General features: G+C 42.9%; 1 long non-coding RNA gene across 1 annotated transcript; it reads left to right on the top strand.

Moving 5' to 3' along the window:
- The first annotated feature begins 11,751 nt into the window (after positions 1-11,751).
- Positions 11,752-13,090, top strand: LOC114294333 (uncharacterized). The gene is made up of 4 exons (XR_014337279.1): positions 11,752-12,130; positions 12,276-12,552; positions 12,652-12,737; positions 12,864-13,090. It is a non-coding gene; the product is annotated as an uncharacterized LOC114294333 (long non-coding RNA).
- The last annotated feature ends 12,076 nt before the right edge of the window (positions 13,091-25,166 follow it).

The following is a 25,166-nucleotide window of genomic DNA, read 5'->3' as shown; positions in this document are numbered from 1 at the left end:
AAATAGCCATGGGCTGAATATGCTGGGCATGAGTCCCCCACTCTCAACTTGTCCATCAACCATATATGGGGAGGGATAAAAAATGAGAGATTAAATAATAGAGAGGTGTACGTTGAGAGAAAAGTGAGAGAAAGGGTTTTGAGAGAAAAACTAAACTGAGCCTAAGGGCCGAGTGATGTGAGAAATATATGTGAGATAGGGAGGGAAACATTACTTGCAGTAGTAGTGGACTCCCGGCGAACCTAATCGTCTCTCGGCGACGGAAAGCATCCAAACCCATTACTATCTCAGCTAATGTCATGGCAATGCAGCACTTGCCCTCTTTTAAACCTTGGGCAACCTCAATCAAACGGACACTAGACCCTCCAGAGCCTGGGGCAAGCAAGAAATGAGACAACATGCACAAGCAAAGCACATGTCGCCGAAAACCCTACCAATGATGATCGCCGCGGTCACCGACGTCAGAAAACCGATGAATCAAGCTCGGAATATCTAGCTTTCCGTCGCGAATCAAAGACCGAGCGTTATGCAAATTAAGCCCACACATCCGTCCTAAAGCTAGGATGTGGCCGAAACGAAATTGGGGCAAGATCTCTTCATCGCGTTGAGATTCCATGAAAGCTTGGAAATCTTCAAAAGTGGGGCACATCTGTTGTCCGCCGAAGCTAAAAACATGAGTTACCAGATTCCAACACCTAGCCGCGACATGGAGGAACGAAAAATGCAGCGAGGTGTGGCTTAGCGTGAATAGTGCATTGTAGAGAAGGTGGTTTGGAAATACTCTTCGGATCCTGGGAGATGCTCGTGATCCTCAGCTAGTCACCTGAAAAGGGATGAACACTCTGGTCGGGGGTGCCGGAATTAGCACTCCGACGGATAAGTCAGTGTATACTCTCTTAATTGCTTGTATCTTAAGTTGAGCATACTAGTTCTCATATACCTCTTTATGTCTGACGTTCTTCTATTTATATCTTTTCTTTCCTGGGCCTCAGGGTTGGGCCCACTTCTAATTCGCCGTATAACTACTTATTCGGCTCCTCTTGCTGCAGAACCGCTTTCCACTCGGCCGCTCAATCAACCGACTATTTGGCCGAATAGGGCCGAATGCGATGTATATATTTCGACTCTCCTAGTCCATCTATTCGACCTATTTACGTCTCTCAATATTTTCGGCCCTCACATGCATTTAGTCCGAAACTCTAGAAATTCAACTTTTCTAAGCCATCCAAGCTTGCAATCCAACTGGTGAGGTTTTGGGCAAGAAATGCTTCCATTTGGGGCAAAAATGAAGTCGAGATGAAGAAACAACGAAGTTAGAACCTTTATAGAAGATAAGGAAGTGAGTGGAGGACAGATGTCGACGTTTCAGAGGTTCTACCATCGATGGCCGATAGGGGCACATTGATGGCCAGCAAGCCATTACCCATGGCCGGCAGGCGATTTCCCATGGCCGACAGTCCCTCTGTAGTATTCAATGATCTTCTATATGAAGATCCATATGCTTTCAGAAGTTGAATTCTGTCATCGGCACCTTTCGAGGTCTTGTTTTGATTCTTTTCGGGTTTGAACATGTTTGTTTAAGTTGCAACTGCTTAGTTTTGCTTATCGAGTTGTATGCACTTTGCTTATCGAGTTGTATGTCCTTCGCTTATCGAGTTATTGCATTTTGCTTATCAAGTTGCACTTGTTTTCCTTATCGAGTTGTTTTGTTCTTTTCAGTTGTTAGTTCGTTCACTACCTGACTAGGAGCAATGCATTTGACTGTGCAGTTTTCAAACAAAGATCAATCTCATTTTCATGCTCTGTGATGCGATGCGATGCTTAGAATGTAACATGCAACACTTTTGAACCAAAAGTTATTTTCATTCCATCATGGTTTCTCTTTACAAAACTACCAAGCTTTAAAGAAAATAAAACTGCCTAAGGCTGTACAATGTGAAAAAACTACTAGCAAAAAAGGAAAATAAAGCAAAAAACGTCTGAGCTGATGCCATCTATCTCAAGATCGAGACCCTCTTCGTCCTCTTCCTCGATTGAGCAGCCTCTAGAGCACTGTCACCATCGGCGCCGCTGTCTGAAGCTGAACCAGAGCCCCCCTCAGTCTCTCCAGCCTCGCCCCCAGCTGAACCTGAGCTGGCATCGCCATCTCCATTCTCGGAGGACTCTGAATATGCACTCGCCACCTCACCCTCCTCCTCGCTCGTCTCATCATCATCATCGCCCAGAACGGGCTCTGAAGGGCCACTCCCGCTGCGGCTGCCTCTAGCTCTGCCTCGGCTGTGTGTCTGAGCCTGTCTCCCTCTCCTCTCTACTGCTGGGGGAGGTGCTGAAGGTCCTGCCTCTGCTCCTGCTAGAGCGTATGACGGGGCTGGCATCTCGAAAGGAATCTGAAAAGGTCAACTTATGAGAACGCATTAGTTTGTGTATATGTGACGCAAAAGATGATGTGCCATGAGCAGTAAATGATTGTAGATGATGTGCCCTGAGCAGTAAATGATTGTAGATGATGTGTTGTGAACAGTGGATGATCGCCAGTGTATTTGTTGTGAACAGTGGATGATTGCAGTGTATGTATGCTGAGTGCAGTGTGTGGAAGCAATGTATCGATGTAGTGTTTTGATGCAATATGCCAGATCAGTGTAATGTGGAGTAGTTAAAGTGTTAATGTGTTGGCATAAAAACTTTGTGGCATGAATTGCGAATTGAAAAATTACCGGGATCCGGTAAAGGCTGAGTAGATCCAGGCTCGTCTACACCATGTCTGTCAAGGAAGCCATAAGCTCAAGGGCCTGCCCCAAGGTTCTGAAAAGCGGTTGTGATCGCCGTAACAGTGGCGGTGACGCGATTGCGGTTGCGGGGTGTAAAGACCGTAGTGTAACGGTTGCGGTAACCAGAACCGTGAATTTTTTTATTTTTCGCACAATTTGAAAAAACTTACCAATACACATATTTTTTTTCCATGATCATATTTATTGGGTTAAAAATAAATATTGATCAATTTTTATAAATTTTTAAGTATGATCCAATATATTTGATATTTTTAAATCACTATAAATTGAGTTTTTTACATTTTATTTTAATAATTATTGGCTTTATATTATACAAAAAATCAATCACTAACTATTATATATAAGATAAACAATGACAAAAGTAAGAGAATAAATAAGTGCCTAAATATATATATATACATACATATTTTAACCAAGCCAAATGGATAATGACCACACTTATTATTATTTTCAAACAATATATAGATAGACACACACAAACAAAATGGTTTAGTGATAGCAGCTGAATAGAATAACATAGGTTTTACAGCTTCAACAAATCAATAACATGTTTTTCATCTTCCCTCTTCTCTCTCTCTATCTCTTGCTCCTCCATTTTCTCTCTTTATCTTCCCACTTCTCTCTATCCCTCTCCCTCCACTTTCAGTTTTTTTTTTTTTTTTTTTTTTTTGTGTTTTTTCGAAAGAAACTGTTTGGAACCGTTACGTAACGGTGCGTAACAGGTCATTATGGCACCGTTACGACCGCTACGACAGTCGTTACGGCCGACACACCTGTGAATCTCAATCACACTGCAAAAGCGGCCGTAACGAGTGGCGGTAACCGCCAAAACCGTTACGTAACGGCGCTACGTAACGATTGCGGCCGTTTTTTAAAACCTTGCATGTGACACAATCAAATCAAAGCAGTGCAAGAAATGCAACAGTTAAAGATGGTATTTTAAAAAAGTGAACTTTGTACCTCTACGGCTATGGCTGACAAGTGAGACATAGGCTCTCTCAGCAAGAGGTCGTCTGGCATGTCCTCGGCGAAATCAGTGAAGGCCTTGATGCCTCCCGCAACAGGTATAATGTGCGTCTCGGGGTGGTACCTTGTCGGATCGAATGGGCGAATGCTCGGCGGTAGTGGCTCGGGGTCAACTGCAGGCTCAGCCTCCGAGTCCACTGCAAACTCTGCTGGAGGTAGTGCGAGGAAGCCCCCGTCATATGGGACATCGTCAACCATCTAAAAAGGATGCAAAATGAGAAAAAATGAGCAAAGATGCGGAAAATGGTGAACTTTGAATAAAGTAAACCCTAGAAGAGAGAAAATTCAAAGAAAGTTGAAAACCAGGGAAAAGTGTACTAACCTTGGGAGAAACTCGAGGGAAATCAACCTTGAATGTTGGAAATGACAGAAGAGGCGTCGAAATCAAATTATGATCGGTTCAAATCGAAGAGAACGAAAGGGTTTTCGCGAAGAAAATGTTTCTAGGGTGTTGGGAAACGCGTAGAATGCGCGGATCTAGAGAGAAGGATCACGTAGAGAGAAAGGGGAAGCAATTTCGTGCAAGGGTTTGCAAGGAAATGAACCATCCTTGCCTCTGCTTAAAGACCCATGGGTCAAAGGACCATTTTGCCCAAATCTGCCATCGATGGCTGGCACCCCTTCATAGATGGCCGGCAGTGGCCACTGATGGCCAGCAGGGAGCCGGCGGCCTCCCCTGATGGCCGGTAGTCCTCTACTAGATTCCTCTGCCTCTTTTACTTTGATTTATGTCTTTGGATCCCAAGAAATGCAAGGTGTTCTCAAATCTTGATTCAAAGTGCCTCTGCGGAAGCCCAGAATCACATTCGCGGTACGCGATGGCCATCGCCTTTCGACACGCACATGGTGTATCCTTTTTTGGCATAATAAAACCCCCCCGAGAGGTAAATCGAGAGTTGCCTTTGAGTTGTCATATCCATGTATTCTAAATTGTTGCATCGAGCATGCATTCTGAGTTGTTGTATTGAACATACACTCGGGATCGTTGTATAGAGCGTGCATTATTGTGTTATGTAAAATATGCATGTTGCATCGAATGTGCATCGTCGATTATCTTGCATAGAATATGCTTCGGTTTCATTTCTTTCATGTTGTGCATGAAGCATGCCTTAAACATCATGTTGTGAATATCTGTCTCGCGTGAGACATGCATTGTGTTCCATTGTATCTATCAAGTTTCCTTCTTATACATGCACGATATTGTATGTACGGTTCATTCAGAGGAATTCCAAGAAAAACCATTCCTCTCCCACATCTCGTTGGTTAGAGACATTCAGGTTCGCCCAATGTTTACACTGGCACCTTGTTGATAGCATTTGGGTCGAATGCCCAATGTTTGTTTACCTTTCCCTCTCTCGCGTGTGATACACTGAGAGGTGTTTACTTTCCCTTTCTCACGTGTGATACGCTGAGAGGTGGTTACCTTCCGTCTCTTGCGTGTGATACGTTGAGAGGTGTTTACCTTCCCTCTCTTGCGTGTGATACGCTGAGAGGTGTTTACCTTTCCTCTCTCACGTGTGATATGCTGAGAAATGTTGCCTTCCCTCTCTCGCGTGTGATACGCTGAGAGGTGTTTACCTTTCCTATCTCACGTGTGATATGCTGAGAAATGTTGCCTTCCCTCTCTCGCGTGTGATACGCTGAGAAATGTTGCCTTCCCTCTCCCGCGTGTGATACGCTAAGAGGTGTTTTATTTGAGACTTTGGGTGTTCCCTGGTAGTCGCTTTTAGCCTTTCTCACGTGACGCATAGTTAAGCTTGTATAACATCCTTTCTGTTGAAATGTGTGAAACTTCTGCAACTTGTCGGTTTGCTTAAATTGTTGTATTTATTTTGCATAAATACTTCATTACAACTTTCTTTGCATAATCATAAGTTATGCTCTTGCATTGTGCATGTCATATGCATTTTGCCCCAGCCTGCGGGCACATCTCTATATTGTTATATTGAATGTTTGTCTGAGTCTTCTGCCTTGTCAAAAATGGGTCATCTCTGGGCTTTGACATTCACTCCCATCACTTCGTGACTTTCGAGTTCTGTCAAAGAGGGGCAACTGTAGACACTCCATTTTTGACTGTCCTCAAGACTTGGACGTGCTTGCAGGTACACTCAGCAACAAGTTTCATTGCTCGTTGAGTACTCAAATTTCGCAGCGAAACGTCACAGGTTTGAGCTTTCCAAACCCTGTTTAATTTATGTCCCATTTTCGGACCATGTGTTGGTCTTTTGTTTATGGTATTCTAGGTGGCCTGCTAGCCATCAGAGAGGACTGCTGGCCATTAATTTGTGCCTGTTGGTCATTGATGAGGCCTGCCGGACATCCGTGAGGCACTTCCGGCCACTACTGATGGCCGGCAGGCCACCATGTTTATTTTAGATCTTTTGGCTAGCTGTGCCTCACTGAGCCATCCTCCATACATGTGTATGGAGGGATGAAGGCAGGTTTAAGCTTGTCAAGCAAGCTTTTGCTTGCATTGCTCTATATAAGGGGAGGTGCCTCCCCCTTCTCAAGGGTTCACAAAATTTCTAGAGCTGAAATATCTCTCTCTCTCTCTAGAATTCTCACACTCTCTTTATATTTGTGCTATATTGAGCCTTAAAGTGTGTTTTCTCTTCACTTTTGCACTACAACACCTAGTAAAGCACCATTACTTTGTTGCTGAGGTACTTGAGGGCCTTGTTTGGACTTAAAAGGCTGGTTTTGGCTCAGAGGAAGGTCTGCCTTGCTGTTGTTCTTCAAGGGTGAGTGTATTCCCCTTTTAAGCTCATTTTTGTGTACCATCTTAGCCACCTTTGCATGCTGTTTTAGGCTTGGTTGTTAACTACAAAAAGCTTTATTTTTAAGTATTAAAAATGGTTGTTTGAGGCCTTGTGGGAGTTAGGGGTGTTTCACCCCCTTGTACGCCTTATTTGTTAAGCTTGTGAGCCATCCTTTGAAGATTTTGTAGTAGCCTTTGTATGGCCTTTCTACCACTGAAACTTAGGGAAATTTCAGTGGTGGAAAGGTGGTTTTAAGGTTCAAAATGAGAGGGGGTGGTCCCCTCTCCTCTTGCCTTGCTTGCTTGCCTTGTTGGCCTCATACTTGAGCATGCTTTTCTCCTTCTTTTAAGCTTAGCTCAAGCATATTTTTGTGACTTTTCAGACCTGCCATGATTCTGTTTTTGGCTGGTTTGGTCACCTCTTGTTTGGTTCTAGCACTTGTAGTGCAATCATGCTTGTTGGCCTAACATGCTTCATGCTTTAGTTCATCATTCTAGTATGTGTTAGCTTCGCTCCAGCACATTTTTGCCACTAATTTAACATGCTCAAGGTCTGTGTTAAGTGGTCTTGGTCATATATGCTTAGCTTTGTATAACTATAGTGTAGTTGGGCTTCACTAGTTTTGTGTTTAAGGTCCGTACCATGCTTTGAATGTGATGATTGCATGCCTTAGCCTCATTTCTTACATGATTTCAGTGTATATAGCATGGTCACACTCTCACATATTCTACTCTTTCATAGCCTTTGAGAGTTGTGCCCTTATGCCTTGTTTGTGAACCAACGCTTGAGCATGATTTTATTGCCTCACGAACTTCCATCTCAGCCTGTTTTGGCCCTTATTTTGACATGTTTAAGCTCTGTCCAGAGCTGGTTTGATGGTTTAGGCTATGTATTGCATGCCTCTTGTGTGAATGCCTTAATTGGCTTTGAGTTTTAGGGCTTCTTGCATGCTATACTTGTGATGTTTGCATGATATGGCATCATTTAACACATAATTTCAGAGCATATAGCCTTGTTATACTCTCATGTTTATCACTCTTTCAATGTGTTTGAGAGTTGAGCTTTGTGCCTTGCTTGCGAGCCATGAGTTGAGCATGCTTTTCTTGTTTCTTCTACTTAAGTTTCAGCACATTTTGGCCACTATTTGGGCATGCATGAGGTCTGTTTGGGGTTGGTTTAGTCCATTGAACATTGTATAGCATGCCTAGTGTGTAATGTTCTTCACTTGCTTAGTGTTCTTCACTTGCTTTAGTGTTCTTGACCCTTTAACGTATCTTGCATGCATTGCTTACATAATAGAGTCTTATGTATACCACCTTAACATGTCAAGATTAGCATGATTATTTGCATAGCATGTTGTTTGTGTGCATTGCATTCTGTTCAACCGAACGTTACGTTGAACACAAGGCAGATTAGCCCACTTCATACTCAAAGTGATGAAAGTGAGCCAATTCCCTTTGTCTCCATTGCCTTTGATCACTCATAATGAGGTAGTGTATTTAGAGTCTTGTTTGCATTACATTCATTGAATTTGTACAAGTTGGATCTTTGGCCATCAAGCATTGAGATGCTCGATTGATGGTCTTGGATCCAATGATGCCTCTCCATTGGTGTTTTGAGGTGATATGGAGTGGCATAGTACGTACACACCCTTGGGAGACCATCCATTTTCCTCTAGTTTGTGCTCTATTGCAGAATGGTGTTGCAGCACACCAGTGGCCGGCAGTGCCTCGTAGATGGCCAGCACTGCTTCACCCTTGGCCGGCAGGTGGTCGGCAGCAAGCCATCATGGCCGGCAGGCCACTGGTGGATTCCTCAGAGTTGGTTTGGTAAGGTGGAGCAGCAAGTTCTTAAGGACACCCTACAAACAGAGCCTCTCTCAAGAGCAAACCCGAAGGCGTTTCGAGGCGGTGACCGAGAGCATGCATCCTTTATTGTTCAAGGCGAAGCTGAGGCAGCCTAGTTTACATATTTCACATGCTTAGTTAGATACCATGATTAGTTAATTTGTTAATTAATTAAAATATTGTAATAATTAGCGATTGGTTTGCTAGTTATTCGTTTAATTTGTAATAATTGGTCTAATTAGCTTAATTAGATTAGTTGGTTAGGTTAGCTTAGATTAGCTTAGCGTATTCATCTGGACCTTCCGTCGAGAGGGCATATGTTGTAATAAGGGTGCGTGTGTGTGTGAATGTCTTCCAACCCCCTGTTTTTCTCCCTTTTATTTACCAGCTTTTGATGGTTAGTTTTAGGGCATGTTTCAATTAGCATACTTATGCTTTGCATGCATGCATCATTCATTTGTCTCGCATACACGGGGCTCGGTGCATCATTCAAACTGCATTGAATTTCAATACTTACTTGAATACGTGTTTCAAAGCATGTTATCGAGTGTTGCATTCGTATGCCATCTTAGAATAGCCGAGCCTACTTCGTTGCATTTTGCATTTGTAGCATAGTTAGGATTCATGCATGATTTCTAATTAGCTTCTTTTTTGGCTCAGAGTACACTGTGAGTGTTTACGCTTTAGCATCCTTGCATGAGTGTAAGTGATTGCCATGACAGCATGCTTGCCATGAGGCTATTTGCTTATTTGATAAACTGCATGAATGCCTATGGGTGGAGGCTTGATTTCCTGAATTGGAACAACTTGACGATTGTGAGTTTTAAGCCCACTTTGCGGAGTGGCAAAATCATGCTTTTCTAAGCCCACTTGAGGGTGGCAAATCCGCGCTTTAGCCTATTTGCGAATAGCACTTTCAAACCATTTTCAAAAAAACAAACATGAGTTGTTTTGTTCCAATCCGTGTGATTGAGTCTATACTTGTATGTTGTGCGCATCACATAGTAAGGTTAGCTAATAAACCGGGATAAGAACACATATGTTTTCAAAAACAACATATCATGTTAGTAGAGGTCGATCCTGTGATCGGGCGAGCGGGGGTGCTCATTTCGTCACCTTCCCCCCTTGTACCCAAGTTCCCGAGCCAAAGTAACTTTGGTGATGACGGACACGTGACCTTTGGCGCCAGTCAGGGTTTCCTAAATTTCGCAAAACAAAATATTTAGGTGACGACTCTGAAATCTGGCAAAGCAGTCCATGTTTGGCACTTTTTGATTAAAATTGATTTTTCCAAAATGATTTGCTGGATTCACTACAGGAAAAAGGGGCTATAGCAACGTTTTATTTGCGATGCTTATAAAAACGCCGCTATTTTTCAATTAAAACAACGTTTTTAAAACGCTGTATTAGATTTCTTTTAAACATCATCTTCGCGTGTTAATTGGCTAACGCCGTTACCCACATCCTAAAGCCCTAAAGCTGCGATTTCTCCACCCCCCATCTCTCTCTCTCTCTCTCTCTCTCTCTCTCTCTCTCTCTCTCTATCGAGCTCGAATTCATTCTGAGTAAAATTTATTTGCGATTTGCGATAGTGCTGTAGTACTCAAATTTATTCTGAGCAAAATTGATTTGTGACTTCTCTCTATTTCTCGCTCCGGATTTGCGATTTGCTGTTGATTGTCGAAGATTTGAAGATTTGGAGATTTGAATCTGAGCGATTAAAGTTCTTAGTCTACTCCTTCAGATTTGTTCTCAGTCTACTCTCTCGCTTGATTTCAAACACGCTCTCTGTCTCGATTTCGAAAAACTCTCTCTCTCTCTCGCTCGATTTCAGATCTGGCGATGATTTGAAGGCCACCACTTGGATTGCAGATTTTGAAGTTTTGTTCTCCATTTTGTGAGTTTCAATTCGTTTAGCCATTTCTTTTTGTTTTTGTTTTGTTTTGTTTTTTTTTTTTGGTTGAAAAGTTTATACATTCATACTCATATCTTGTATCTCTATAACACATATCTCTGATGGATAAACATGAGTTGAGGTTGATTGCTTTGATTCATTTTATAACACATATCTCTGGTCAATGATTTTATGAAGATGGCTCCATACATTTAAACTTGATAATTTTGTTAAACGTGTTGTTTCTCTTGCTTTGTATGGGTCCACTGTTTAGTCTATGGCCATTCATTGTGCCTCAGATTAGTGATTAACCTTTATGCTCAAGTTCTCCTTCAAATGTTGACTCTAATTCCCATTTTCATTGTCTTGATGTAGCATATTTGTGCCTCATTAAGAGAATTGAGATATCTCTGGTATTGTTTAGACTAAGATGATGGCATGAGGAGTTTGGATCCGATCCGGACCTGAATTGTGAACCCTGTACTCGACACCCTTAACTTAAATCTTCAGGCATGAAATTTTGTGACCTGAAATTGCTTCCGAAGATTGCTATAAAATGAAAATTATAATGCCCTGATTGTGGATACACACATACAATATGTTATAAATCTCCCCAAAAACAATGTTCATGCACTTGTTTCTCGAAGGTTTTTTTGTGTTTTTGGCAGCAAAGTTCTGCCATGGTAGCGGGGGCTAATGGAGTTCGGTCGCTGAGGGAGACACCAACATGGGTTGTTGCACTTGTTTCTGCAGTTTTTGTGATCATTTCTGTTCTTATTGAACATGGGATTCATTCTCTTGAAAAGGTAAAATTGACTAAGATTTTTATGTAAAATTTGAATGATTCTCCAAGCTTTTTATGTATGGTTTGATGGAATTTTAGAAAGAATTCAATTATGAATTATTAACTTTGGTTTCTTGAATGGTACAATGGTTTCGGAAGCTCCAGAAGATGTCCATGATTGAGGATTTGGAGAAGATTAAAGCCGGTCTCTCTCTCTTTCTCTCTCTCTCCCCTTCACAATTATATTGAAATATATATCATATAATATGATGAAGTTTATAAAGTTTATAGCAGAACGCCAAAAAGAATTCCTCATATCACGGATAATTACAAGTAGTAAGTTTAGAGGAGCTATTTGTTGATTATATACAACTTGTTGACTATCTCATTTATTAAAGTAAGTGATGCAATTCAAAAATTAGAGGTGAGTCTAGAATTTTATTAAAGGGATGCAATTCAAAAATTATTAGGTGAGTTTAGAATTTTAGTACGTTCATCCAGTGACATGTGATCATATAGTTACTTCGTTCATATTTATTTTTTATTTTTTGAAAAATCATCATATGGATATGTCATCTCTTTATCTCTTTCAACTATTACATAATCAATAATAGCATTTAAAATAAAAAAAAAAAACAGTAACACCTCGACTGAGTTTGGGCCAACATTAGTTTTTCATCCTACATTTCTATAATTGTTTTTCTATGCACACTGCATATTCTTTTTGAATTAATAATGAAATAAAAAATGGTATTTTATTATCAAATTATTTTTAAAAATTAAAAAAATGTGCAGAGTTGATGCTTCTAGGATTCATCTCCCTACTGATCACAGTAGGAACAAGCCTTGTGTCTAAGATATGTATTCCTTCCAAAGCTGGAAATATCATGCTCCCTTGTAAGCAGCAGAACTCCAACAACAAGCTTTCTCACGCTTCAATAAAGTTGTTTGCCGGAGATACTACCATTCGGCGGCGAGTTCTAGCTCTGGCTAGTGGTGCTAATGCTGGTCAAGACTACTGCTCTCAATATGTATGCCAAAAGTCATCATTTTTTTTTTTGGGTGCATATGTTTCCTATAGATGGGTCATTTAAGAAATTTTTTCTGAAAACAATTTTGGAAACAGTTCGCCAAATAAGATTGTTTTGTGATCATTACTTGTTTGTGAATGAACAGGGGAAAGTGTCGTTGATATCTCAGTCAGGGGTGCACCAATTGCACATTTTCATATTTGTGCTTGCCATTTTCCATGTTCTGTATAGTGTGATCACCATGTCTCTAGCACAGGCCAAAGTATGTCACTCCACTCCACTGCTTCTACTTTTCTGATTCAAGATTTTTGGTTAATGTGATTTATTATTTATTGATTTTTTGGGGAGGTATTATTGAAAGAAGAAGAAATGGAAAGCATGGGAGCAAGAAACCAATTCATTGGAATATCAATTTAATAATGGTAATTATAATCAGCATTCAAGATTACTTTTATTTATTTATTATTGTGTAGAGAAAATAAAGTGGGTAATTGAGTTAGGTGAATGTTGATTTTGGACAGACCCTGCAAGGTTTAGGTTCGCTCATCAGACATCCTTTGTTAGGCAGCACAGTGGCTTCTCCACAATGCCCGGTCTCAGATGGGTTGTAAGTTCCACTACTACTTAGGATCCGTTTTAATGATATGAACTATTTATTTTGTAATCACAATTCCATATAACATATCATATTTTCATAGTAACGGAGAGTAAAATAAATAAATCAAATTTACAGGTGGCTTTCTTTAGGCAATTTTTTGCGTCAGTAACAAAAGTGGACTATCTGACTATGCGACACAGATTCATTAACGTAAGTAAAATTTCCAAATTACACACTTTTTATCCAATAATAATATTTTTATATAAAATTCATAACAAGAATGATAGTAGTTATATTTGTAAAATTTTAATGACAAGCACAAAATATCGCATCATTCTATACAACTTACATGCACTAACTAATTACCATGATGTTCCATGTGGTAGTGTAGACACCTCATTTTTGACCGTCCTCAAGACTTGGACGTCACCGTTTGAACACTCGGTGATCATCCATGTTTGTGTTCGTCTTGAGTTCTCGGAGGTTTCGGCCGCGTGCCTTGCCTCAAGACCTCTCGACTTGTGTTTTTGCTTCTGAGGGCAGGGAATGGCTTGATTGGACATCCCCACACCTCACCGGCCTTGTTTCCTTGCTACCGGCCATTGGTTATGGCCGGTCGGCACTATTGATGGTCGGTCGGCAATGTGTTTGGTCGGCCGGCCACTGTTTTTGATCAATCGGCCACTTGTCATGACCGAGACCTTTTCTTGAGGGAGCTTGACCCTTTTGAACCTTTTTTTAGCTTCTCCAAGAAGCTTTACCCTTTTTTAGCTTCTCCAAGAAGCTTGACCTTTTTTTTTAGCTTCTCCAAGAAGCTTGAACCTTTTAACCCTTTTTAGCTTCTCCAAGAAGCTTGACCTTTTTTTAGCTTCTCCAAGAAGCTTGACCCTTTTGAACCTCTTTTTAAGCTTCTCGAAGAAGCTTGACCTTTTTTTTAGCTTCTCCAAAAAGCTTGAACCTCTTGACCCCTTTGCCTAGCTTCTCCAAGAAGCTTGGCCCTTTTGCTCCAAGCTTCTAAGAGAAGCTTGGCCTTTTTGCTCAAAGCTTCTAAGAGAAGCTTTGCCCCATTGGTTTCTCTATATAAGGAGAGCCTCTCCTTCCATTTTAGGGGTTAGAAAAATCAGATATATATGATATATATATATCACTCCCTCTCTATATCTCCCTCTCTCTCTACATTTGGGTGGGTTAGAGGGTCCAAAAGGGTCTTGTTCTTGGCCTATTGCACACCACTTCATAGCCACACACCTCCATCATCACTTGGAGGTTCTTGGAGCTTGTTTTCAGAGGTTGAGGACTAGTTTTTGAGACCTAAAGGCTGCTGGTTCTTGTTGGTCTTCAAAGGTAACTTCTTATCCTCTTTATTCCCCGTTTTTGCACACCCTTTTAGCCTATCTTTCTTGCGGATTTGGGCTTTGTGTATAACATAAAAAAGTTCTATTTTTTTGTGTTTAAGATACTTCATTCAGGTCACTTTTGTGTTTGGGGTCGTTTACCCCCTCTTAGGCCTTGTTTGGCCCCATTTTGTGCTATTTTTGGTGAGCTTCGGGACCACCTTGTTGTGAGGATGGTGGTTTAAGGTCCTAAGAAGGAGGGGGCCATCCCCTCTCCTTGTTGTCTTCAAAAAGTGCCATTTTAGCCTCATGTGTGAGCACCATTTTTAAGTTCATGTTGACCATGTCTTAAGTGTTATTTGTGCTTATTTTGCCATGATATAGCGCTGTTTTTACTTGGTTTAGACACACCATGCTTGCCTTGCATACTTGTCTTGTAATGCCATGAATTGCCTTAACATGTGCCTAGCATTTAGACCACCATGCTTGCATGTTTTGGCTTAGCTTTGTGAAGCTTTTATGCATGTTTTAGTGTGCTTAAGGTCTGTTTTTGGTCATTTGGGTCATCCATGCTTTGCTTTGTATAGCTACCATGCAATCTCCCTTGTAGGCCTTGAGTGTTGACCCCCCTAGCATGTTTTACTTGCTTTGTTTCAGTGGTTTGGAACCACTTATCATGCCATTTCAGTCCTTATAGCATGCTTGTATGCTTGCATTTGATGCTTCTTTAATGCTTTAAGAGGTTGGTATCTTATGCTCCATGTTTGGCCCCTTTTGTATGCTTCCATGTATAGGCCATTTAGATGCCATCTAGGTGTGTCTTTGGCCTTAATTTGGCATGATTTGGGACTGTTTTGATTCACTTTGATCATTTGCTTCATGTGCCATATGATCATAGTTTAAGTCCTTGGGCTTGGATGCATGCTTTGCTTGCATTGGTAGGTTGATTTGGCATCATCTTCTACATGTTTTTCAAAGCTATGTATGCTATGTGCCAATGTTTGCCCCTTTTAAGTGTGCTTGAAAGTTGCTTCTATATGCTTAGGTATTCAACCATGTTTGCATGCATGTTTGTATGCTTAGGTACTTGGCTCATGACATTTTGTTGCATGTTTAAATGGTGTTGCATTTGGCATGCATTTCTTGCTAAGTTTCCTAACATGTTACATGCCTTGCATGTGTGCATGGTTAAGATTACACTTTGCATGTTTGCTAAATGCATATTTGTCCTCATGTTCATGTTGCATACTTAGCCTCCATGCCTAGGTTGCATAACATTAAGCATGCATCTCTTGCCTCTTGAATTGATTATGATGGAGGTTGGGGCCCATTGCTTGTTTTGTGCATTTTATTCCATATTGAAATTGCATACTTTGACTCTTTGGGCCACCACGCATTGAAATGCGCGATTGGTGGTCCGAGAATCAAGGAACATATCCCTTTGAGTCACAAACATGATAAGGGATGTGTTGGTGCACACACTTGCTTGAAATACATTGCCATGCCTTGTTTTGCCCTCTGCTGCTGTCAGCTGCAGGTTTCAGCAGGAAGAATTGGCCGGCCGGCAGTGTTGGGTGCTGACCGGCAAAATAGGTTTTGCCGAGAGCATAACGTTTAGCCGATGACCATTCTAAATGGCCGGTGATGATCTCACTTAGCCGGTGGTGTTCCAAAGTGTCCATAGAGTGCTCCCTGAGACTTGTGCAATTTTCAGAGGAGCAGAACAGTCAAAGCAGAGGCAAACTTGTGCATGGCAGTGACTTTCCGAGCGGAGCCGAGCGTGCATCACATTGGGCCCTCTTCCCGAGGCCGTTTACTGCTTTCATTATATTAGTTAATTTGTTAATTAATTAATTGGTCTGTAATAATTAATTAGTTTGTAGGTTAATTAATTTGTATTATTCTTTTGGTCCCTCCGAGCGAGGGTGAATTTGTAATAAGTGTGGGTGCGTGTGTGCATGTCTTCCAACCCCCACTTCTTTCTCCCTTTTACTTACCTGCTTTCGATGGTTAGTATTAGGACATGTTTACTTTAGCATACCTTATGCTATGCAGGCATGCATCATTCATCAGTATTGCATGCACCAGGCTCGGCGCATCATACTAACTGCATAAGTATTTCAAATCTAACTTGAATACATGCTACTTGTGCATTTTCACATATCATCTATAGACTAGCCGAGCCTACTCTAGTGACATCCTGTATGCGTTGCATTAGCCACTTAACATGGACTTGGATCATGCATTGATTGCTAACATGTTTTTGTTTTGGCTCGGAGTACTAGGTAAGCATTTATGCTTTAGCATACCGCATGCGTGTGAGTGTTGCCATAATAGCATGATTACCATAAGGCTAGACGCTTATGTGATATAAACTGCTTGAATGCCTGTGGGTGAAGGTTAGATTGTTTGAGTTGGAACAACTCGTTGAAATCCGTGCTTTAGCCTACTTACGAGTAGCAAATTTCAAACTGTTTTTCAAACAAACGGATATGCAATGCTTCGTTCCAATTCAGGCGATTTGGTCTATACTTGTTTGCTGTGCGCATAACGTAGCAATTCTAGGCTAATAACCGGAATAAGAACGCATAACGCTTTCAAAATTGGATATCGTGGTTAGTAGAAGCCGATCTTCGGATCGGGCGAGAGGGGGTGCTCATAGCTGACTTTCCCCAATCGTACCCAAGCTCCCGAGCCGAGGCAACTTTGGTGATGACGGACACGTGGCCTTTGGCACCGAGTCAGGGTTTCCTAAATTCCCCCATAAGAAAATATTTAGGTGGCGACTCTGTATCTGGCAAAGCAGTCCATGTTTGGCACTTCTTTCAAAATCTGTTTCTCAAAACGATTTTCCGGATTTGGACTCTTTGGTTCAGATTTAGAACCGTGACACAAATCGAGTCTGAACTGTAGCATGGTCCCTCGCGGACGTGCTACAGTTTCTGGCGACTCTGTTGGGGAATTAGAGAGCTTGACTCAAACTCATGATATCCTGTTTTGATCTCATTTATGTGTCTCTTTGCATTGCATGTGCATTGGTGCGCCTAGGACACCGTGTTTGCCATCTGCCATTCCTGAACGGTTTGACGGAGGCTTGTCTTGTCAAGGCATGACCATAAGACTGATCGGTTATGGGCTCTGACAGCATGGGAACACAAACCCCGGTTTTACCAGGGCACCCTTTTCGACCATTCGACCCAGTGCATATCGAAATCCATAGTGACTATTCCAAACTAGGACAGGTTGCTTACCCGATGTTAGGTTGTTTGAAAACCGCTGCGTGCGTAGTGAAACCCTAGCTCCTGACAAAATAGGACAGGGAAACCCTACCCCAACATAGGGGTGTTTTGGCTCTCACTTGTCTGCTATGTACTTTAGAGTGTGCCTCTACAGGGAATGCATGTAACAGTTTGCAAGTTTGAGTATCAGGCCTGTGGGCATCAGCATCAGTATTTGGGGAACAGTTATCAGTATTGAGTACAGTCGTTCTGCTATCCGTTGCAGTGAAATTGAGCTGAGATGCTGTCTGTTTTCTCTTTTGCAAGGTAGTCCTGGAACTATAGCTTCAGAAGGCTCCACTATCCCCCAGGTACATTGGACTTGTGCTGATAGACTTTGTCGGGTCAGAGATTTAGTTCAAGGGCAATCAGTGTTCCTTCGCCAGAGGCAGGTTAAAAACGCCAGTCAGGCACAGATCATCAGTTCAACAGTCTTCGAATCAGCGGTCATTATCCATCTCACCTGTGCGCAGTTGGGTTGAGATATCTGTTTTACCTCAGGGAGGTATACCGGTTGCTCAGTTAGATCAGAACAATATGTCGAGTCTGGAAGAGATGGTGCACCAACTCCAGGATAGTATGAAAGCCATGCAGCAAGACACTGTCCATCAAGCAGAATTCGCCAAGCAACAGGCTGTGGTCATAGCCCAACAGGCAGAGACAATTGCTAGGTTAGAGTAGCAAACTGGAGTATCTACTTCACACCAGGCTCCTCCCCCACCAAGAGTTCCAACACTCGGGGAGACAGCTAATGTCCAGGAAGATACTGACATTTCAACAGGGCCAGCTCCGCCCTCGGTTCTACCCCAGCTATCTAAAACACCCACCAACCTACCAGACCTCCCCTTTGATGTCGAGACGGACCTCACAGCATTGAAAGTGAGCAAGCTTGAGAAATTGTTCAAGAAGTCTCAGGGGGCCCACTCCATTCCTGACATTGAAGACGAGTATACAGACTCGGCTGTGACGTTGCCGGACAGATTTAAGATGCCGCACATCGACCGCTTTGATGGATCTAGGGATCCCATGGTACATTTGCGGCTGTTTTCGGACATACTAAGGCCGATGGGCCTCACCAGATTACAGAAGCTATCGTTGTTTGGCCGAACCCTGTCTGAGATAACCGCAATCTGGTATGCAAAATTGGAGAACTCTGTGAAACAGAATTGGGAAGAGATGGCTGAGGCCTTCAGTGATCAATACTCTTACAACACACAGATTGAGGTCACAACTCGTGATCTTGAAGTCACCCGCCAAGAGCCAAAGGAGGGTTTTTCAGAGTTTATGGCGAGGTGGAGAGCAAAGGCCTCGATGATGGCTACAAGGCCTTCCAACAAAGACCAGATAAGGATGGTTGTGCGCAACCTCCAACCCAAACTGATGCAGAAAATGATCGTGCTCCCCTTCCCTACCTTTTCAGATTTGCATGAGATGGGGGTACAGATCGAGGATGCTTTGAAGCAGGGCCTTATTGATCAGGAGAAGGAGCAGCCTAGGAGGGCGTTTTCCCGTAGTTCGAATGCGACCACCGGTGGTGACGCAGTTGCTAGGACCTTAGACGTGGGCATGGTCGCCACCACCACACCAAGAGCAGCCACCCCCTTTGTTGGTGCATCCACTTCAAACCCCCGAACTTCGGACTATTTACCCCGAGGCAAGAGGGTTTTCACCCCGCTCTTTATGCCTTTGTCTAAAGCTCTAGGGGTCCTACTCAGAAAAGGGCATCTGAAACCGTTGGAACAACGGCCTCTACTCGATCCTCTCCCTCCAAAGCATGACCTGACTAAGTACTGTGCTTTTCATCAACAGACCGGTCATGACACCAACAGTTGCGTCCGTCTCCGCCACGAGATACAAAATTTAATTGATAACAAGGTCATCCCCGCACCAGGTCCTCCAAAGTCTATGGGCACTTGATCGGTGAACTTGTGGGGGATAATGTGATGTGATCGAGGGATGAACCACCTGCGGGCGGCGCTCAGTTTACTCCAGATGTGGTGTATGGCACGCACTATTTTGAGCATTTGTGAATGCTAGTTTTGTACATTCTGACTTGGGTATTGGGTCAGTCTTGTTGTGTTGTTTTGAGTCTGTTTTGAGTCAGTCCTTTTGTTTCGAGGTCTGTCTTGTCGTATCGAGTCAGTCCTGTTGTGTAGGAGTCGGGTGATTCCGGGGGTGTTACCTCGGACATCACTATCTTGTTTTGTGTTTGTCTTTCTGCTTTCTTTTGAGTCTGTTTCTGCCTTGGAGCCAGTTATGCCAACAGATTTGAATGGAACAGCAGTGATTTTCACACTCATGTGTTTGCTTCTGCCGTGTGCCAGTTATGCCAGAAGTTTGAATGAAATGACAGTGCTCTTCGCCTGCCTTTTCTGTGCCTTTGAAGTCATTGTAATGACCTAAGTTTTTCAAAACGTTTTTCAAACATTGTGATAAAAACGAAGAGCAAGGAATTCCTCAGGTTTTGCAAAACTTGATCAATTGAGAGAAAGAGAGGCATGCTAAGCCCTTAATGATCGAGATCATGCTTGCTAGTATGAGTACTGAGAAGGATCCTGGCTTGATCCAGATTGGTCCTACACTGTCTTCAGCGCGAGCGATTTGTTGCTTTCTTAAAAGATTTCAAAACTATTTTGCCCGGTCCTGCGAAGACTTGTGTGGGATCGCTCTTGAGATTGTGCAGCTTAGGATCGCTCTCAGGCTCGAGATTGGACCCCTCACTTTCAAACCTTGAACCTGAGTTCAGAACGTTCAACGGTCAACCACAACATGAGGCCTGTGTGGCCATTTTGAAGCAGCCCTCGAACAAGAGGCACCAAAGTCAGATCAAGAAGATCAGATCAAAGGAAGCTTGTAAAGCTAGATCAGAAGCCCCCCCCTCAAACTAGGGGCAAAAATGTCAGATATGCTCGAAGAGCCGAAGATGGATCCTTCAGTAAATCAATACAATAGCCACTCTCCTGGATACGGATGGCTTCAAAATCCTAAAACCATTTGGCATGGACTTGTTACACTTTTACCCTTTGAGAGGCTCGCTGGGCCGAAAACCCGGAAGGGCGACCCAGGCAAAAGTTAGAGCAAGAGAAAAATACAAAAAAAAAGCCAAAAAAAAATGAAAAAGAAGAGAAAAAAAAGAAAGAAAAAAAATGCAAAAAAAAGAAGAGAAAAAGAAATGAAAAAAATTGAAAAGAAAAGAAGAACAAAGCTCGCAAGGTCGAAAACCCGCAACGGGCGCCTTGGCAAAAGTTAGAGCCTAAAAAGGAGAGGATAATACCCGAGTGTACCTTACCGGAACTACGTAAGGCTTGATTCCCATGTTTGGGATACGTAGGCAACTTCATTCTGAAGTCCAGCCACAAACACTTCCAAATCAATTGTGTCCATGTAATGGTTTTGATCATCTTTGCCTTATCTGTATTCGAGAATTTGATTGTGTTCGTCACTTTGAAGACTGACTACAATGCGCTGCGGTGCCATTCAAACAAGGGGCAACTTTCCGTTGCCACTCAGTGCGTTGCGGTGCCATTTAAACAAGGGGCAACTTTCCGTTGCCAAGCAGCTCTCTTCGAGCAAAGGGGCAGCTTTCCATTGTTTTGGATCCGAGGTCGTGCATCTCAAGAGTAGGTTCCGTGCTCGTTGAGCAATGACCGTTTGCAAAAATAGTTTTTGAGAATTTTTACTGAGATTGACTAATTCTCTCGAAAATTATTCCATTTTTCTAAAAATTGGACCTTTCTTTGGACCTAAAACAGGAAAATTTTCAGTGCTCATAACCTAACCTGCATGATTTTCAAAATCAGAAAAGTGAACAAGTATGTTAATCTAACTCTCATATTGGTCAAAATTGTTTTAGTAGAAAGCAAAAACAAAAAATGGCCAAAATGATGAAATAGAGACACAGTTGAGTAAGGTGTTCTGTCTTTCTCCCGTCGTCAACATACTTGCCAGAAAGGGCACTCTACCTGCCAAGAAGGGCACAACTGAGGTTAACAACAAAAGGGCTGAAAGCTCTCTCATCCTCCAGGCAACGAGGTATGAAGTCAAGTGCGAAGCACGAACCGGAATGGGACAAGATATTCCACTCCCTTATCTGGACAAATCTGATCACGTCCAAACTCCCCAGCAGAGCATCATCAACCGATGTCTGCTGCAGATTTGCTACACACCCAATTGTAGCGCAGCCCCTCTGTGGAAGAAACCCACTGTTGTGAACAAGAAGAAGAATCTAGCAGAATGCTAAGGGCAAGAGCCCGCAACTTCCCGTTTATCCATCAACCACCCTGGGAAGGGATGAAAAATGAGAGAATAAAGAATAGAGAGATGTGCGCTGAGAGAAAAAGCAAGAAAATGGTCTTGAGAGAAAAATCGAGCTTGAGGGCCGAGTGATGTGAGAATCACAAATGAGAAAGGGTGGGAAACACTACCCGGAGAAACTGGCTCCTAGCGAACTAAGAGGTCTCTTGTCTTTGTAACACGTCTGTGTGTCGTGTCTTTTGTTTTGTTTACCTCAACTTTTGTTTTGAGTCTTTTTCGAGTGTTACTCGATGTGTTTAGGTCGTGTACCTTTTGATTGAGTCATAGTATGCTATGTTCAGTTGTAGGCTCAATACCCGGTTGAGAACCCTTTTCTCATTTTCAAAAAAATCGTGTTGTGCTCAGAGTGCTGTGCCATTCTTCACATTTGTGCAAAACAAGAACTTGTTCTTTCTTAAAACTGCAGGGTTCAACCCAGGTCATGCAAGAATAGTAAAACAAGGACCTATTTGAAGCTATATAGGTTCCAGACTACAAAGCAAAAGAAAAGAGGGAAAACCTAAGCATCTGAGTGTGTTTCACCTTCAGCAAATTCCGTGATTGTACTCTGGATGTACCTCTTCAGGCCTTGTCAGTGCTCCGAAGAATGAGTGTGCCTCTACTCCAAGCTTAAGCCTGCTTCAAGTCAGAATGGCAATTAAAGCAGCAGCAGATGTTATCTCTCGCCAATATAAACAGGGTGTCCCCTTTTCAGGCGGAGTGTGTTACAAACCCCTCCGAGAGGTAAATCGGAGGTCACGTTTGGATTTGGTCTCGTTAAGGCTTGTATTTCCTTATTCGGCATTTTGTTTCAAACGCGCTTTTGAAGTTGCACATTCGTCGCATTGTTATGCATGTCTATCTAGCATTGTTATGCACCGTTACACCTGCATTGTTATGCACATTATATTTGCATTGTCATGCACCTCTTCACTTGCGTAGTCATGCACATTCTACTTGCATTGTTATGTACAGTTCAATCGCATTGTTATACACACTCTTTAGTTCCAAAACACCGGGATACGTCCCTACATTTTTCTCTGTTCTTGAAACCCCGGGATACGTCCCTACGTTTCGCCCTCCTTCCGAAACACCGGGATACATCCCTATGTTTCTTCTTCTTTTCGAAACACCGGGATACGTCCCTATGTTTCTTCTCTTTTTTCGAAACACCGGGATACGTCCCTATGTTTCTCATTCCTTTCGAAAACACTAGGATACGTCCTTATGTTTCCCCTCCTTGTTCCGAAACACCGGGATACATCCCTATGTTTCTTCTCCTTCCTTCCAAAACACCGGGATACGTCCCTATGTTTCTCTCTTCTTTCCGAAACACCGGGACACGTCCCTATGTTTCTCCTTATTTTTCCGAAACTCCGAGATACGTCCCTATGTTTCTTTCTCTTTTTTCGAAACACCAGGATACGTCCCTATGTTTCTCTCTCCTTTCCGAAACACCGGGATACGTCCCCATGTTTCTCACTCCTTCCGAAACACCGGGATACGTCCCTATGTTTCTCTCTCTTTTCGAAACACCGGGATACGTCCCTATGCTTTTCTTTCTTTCCGAAACTCCGAGATACATCCCTATGTTTCTCTTTCCTTTTGAAACGCCGGGATACGTCCCTAAGTTTTCTTCTTCTTTTCGAAAATCCGGGATACGTCCCTATGTTTCTCTTTCCTTTTGAAACGCCGGGATACGTCCCTAAGTTCTCCTTCTTTTTCCGAAACTCCGGGATACGTCCATATGTTTCTTTCTCTTTTTTCGAAACACCGGGATACGTCCCTACATTTCTCTCTTCATTTCGAAATACCGGGATATGTCCCTATGTTTCTTCTCCCTTCTTTCCGAAACACCGGGATACGTCCCTATGTTTCTCTCTCTTTTCGAAACACCGGGATATGTCCCTATGTTTCTCTCTCTTTCCGAAACACCGGGATACGTCCCTATGTTTCTCCTCTCTTTCGGAAACACTAGGATACGTCCCTATGTTTCTCTCTCTTTCCGAAACACCGGGATACGTCCCTATGTTTCTCCTCTGTTTTCGAAACACCGGGATACGTCCTTATGTTTCTCCTACTTTCCGAAACTCCGGGATACGTCCCTATGTTTCTCTCTCTTTTCGAAACACCGGGATATGTCCCTACGTTTCTCTCTCTTTCCGAAACACCGGGATACGTCCCTATGTTTCTCCTCTCTTTCCGAAACACTGGGATACGTCCCTATGTTTCTCTCTCTTTCCGAAACACCGGGATACGTCCTTATGTTTCTCCTACTTTTTCGAAACTCCGGGATACGTCCCTATGTTTCTCATTTCTTATCGAAACACCGGGATACGTCCCTACGTTTCTCTCTTTCCGAAACACCGGGATACGTCCCTATGTTTCTCTCTCCTTCCGAAACACCGGGATACGTCCCTACGTTTCTCCTTCCTTTCGAAACACCGGGATACGTCCCTATGTTTCTCTCTTCCTTTCGAAACACCAGGATACGTCCCTATGTTTCTCTCTCCTTCCGGAACTCCGGGATACGTTCCTATGTTTCTCTCTCCTTTCGAAACACCGGGATATGTCCCTATGTTTCTCTCTCCTTTCGAAACACTGGGATACGTCCCTATGTTTCTCTCTCCTTCCGAAACTCCAGGATACGTCTCTATGTTTCTCTCTCCTTCCGAAACACCGGGATACGTCCCTATGTTTCTCTCTCCTTCCGAAACACCGGGATGCGTCCCTATGTTTCTCTCTCCTTCCGAAACACTGGGATACGTCCCTATGTTTCTCTCTCCTTCTGAAATTCCGGGATACGTCCCTACGTTTCGCTCTCTTTCCGAAACACCGGGATACGTCCCTATGTTTCTCTCTCCTTCCGAAACTCCGGGATACGTCCCTATGTTTCTTCTCTTTTTCCGAAACACTGGGATACGTCCCTATGTTTCTCATTCGTTTCGAAATACCGGGATACGTCCCTATGTCTCTCCTTCTTTTTCCGAAACACCGGGATACGTCCCTATGTTTCTCATTCGTTTCGAAACACCGGGATATGTCCCTACGTTTCTTCTCTTTTTCCGAAACATCGGGATACGTCCCTATATTTCTTGCATGATCATAAGTTATGCTCGGCTTTGTGCATTGTCTTGCGTTTTGCCCCTGCCCTCGGGCGCATAACTTTATTTGTAGCTTGTATGCTTTGTCTAAGTCTTCGGCCTTGTCAAAAATGGGTCGTCTCTGGGCTTTGACATTCACTCCCGTCATTGTTATGACTTTCGAGTTCTATCAAAGAGGGGCAACTGTAGGCACCCCATTTTTGACCGTCCTCAAGACTTGGACGTCACCATTTGAACACTCGGTGATCATCCATGTTTGTGTTCGTCTTGAGTTCTCGGAGGTTTCGGCCGCGTGCCTTGCCTCAAGACCTCTCGACTTGTGTTTTTGCTTCTGAGGGCAGGGAATGGCCTGATTGGACATCCCCACACCTCACCGGCCTTGGCTTGAGGCCACCGGCCTTGTTTCCTTGCCACCGGCCATTGGTGATG

Source organism: Camellia sinensis, chromosome 8 (genome assembly GCF_055761805.1).
Source record: "Camellia sinensis isolate YWXY chromosome 8, ASM5576180v1, whole genome shotgun sequence".
Classification (NCBI taxonomy): domain Eukaryota; kingdom Viridiplantae; phylum Streptophyta; class Magnoliopsida; order Ericales; family Theaceae; genus Camellia; species Camellia sinensis.
The sequence above is the reverse complement of the archived record's forward strand: the minus strand, read 5'-3'. Positions and strand labels throughout refer to the sequence as shown.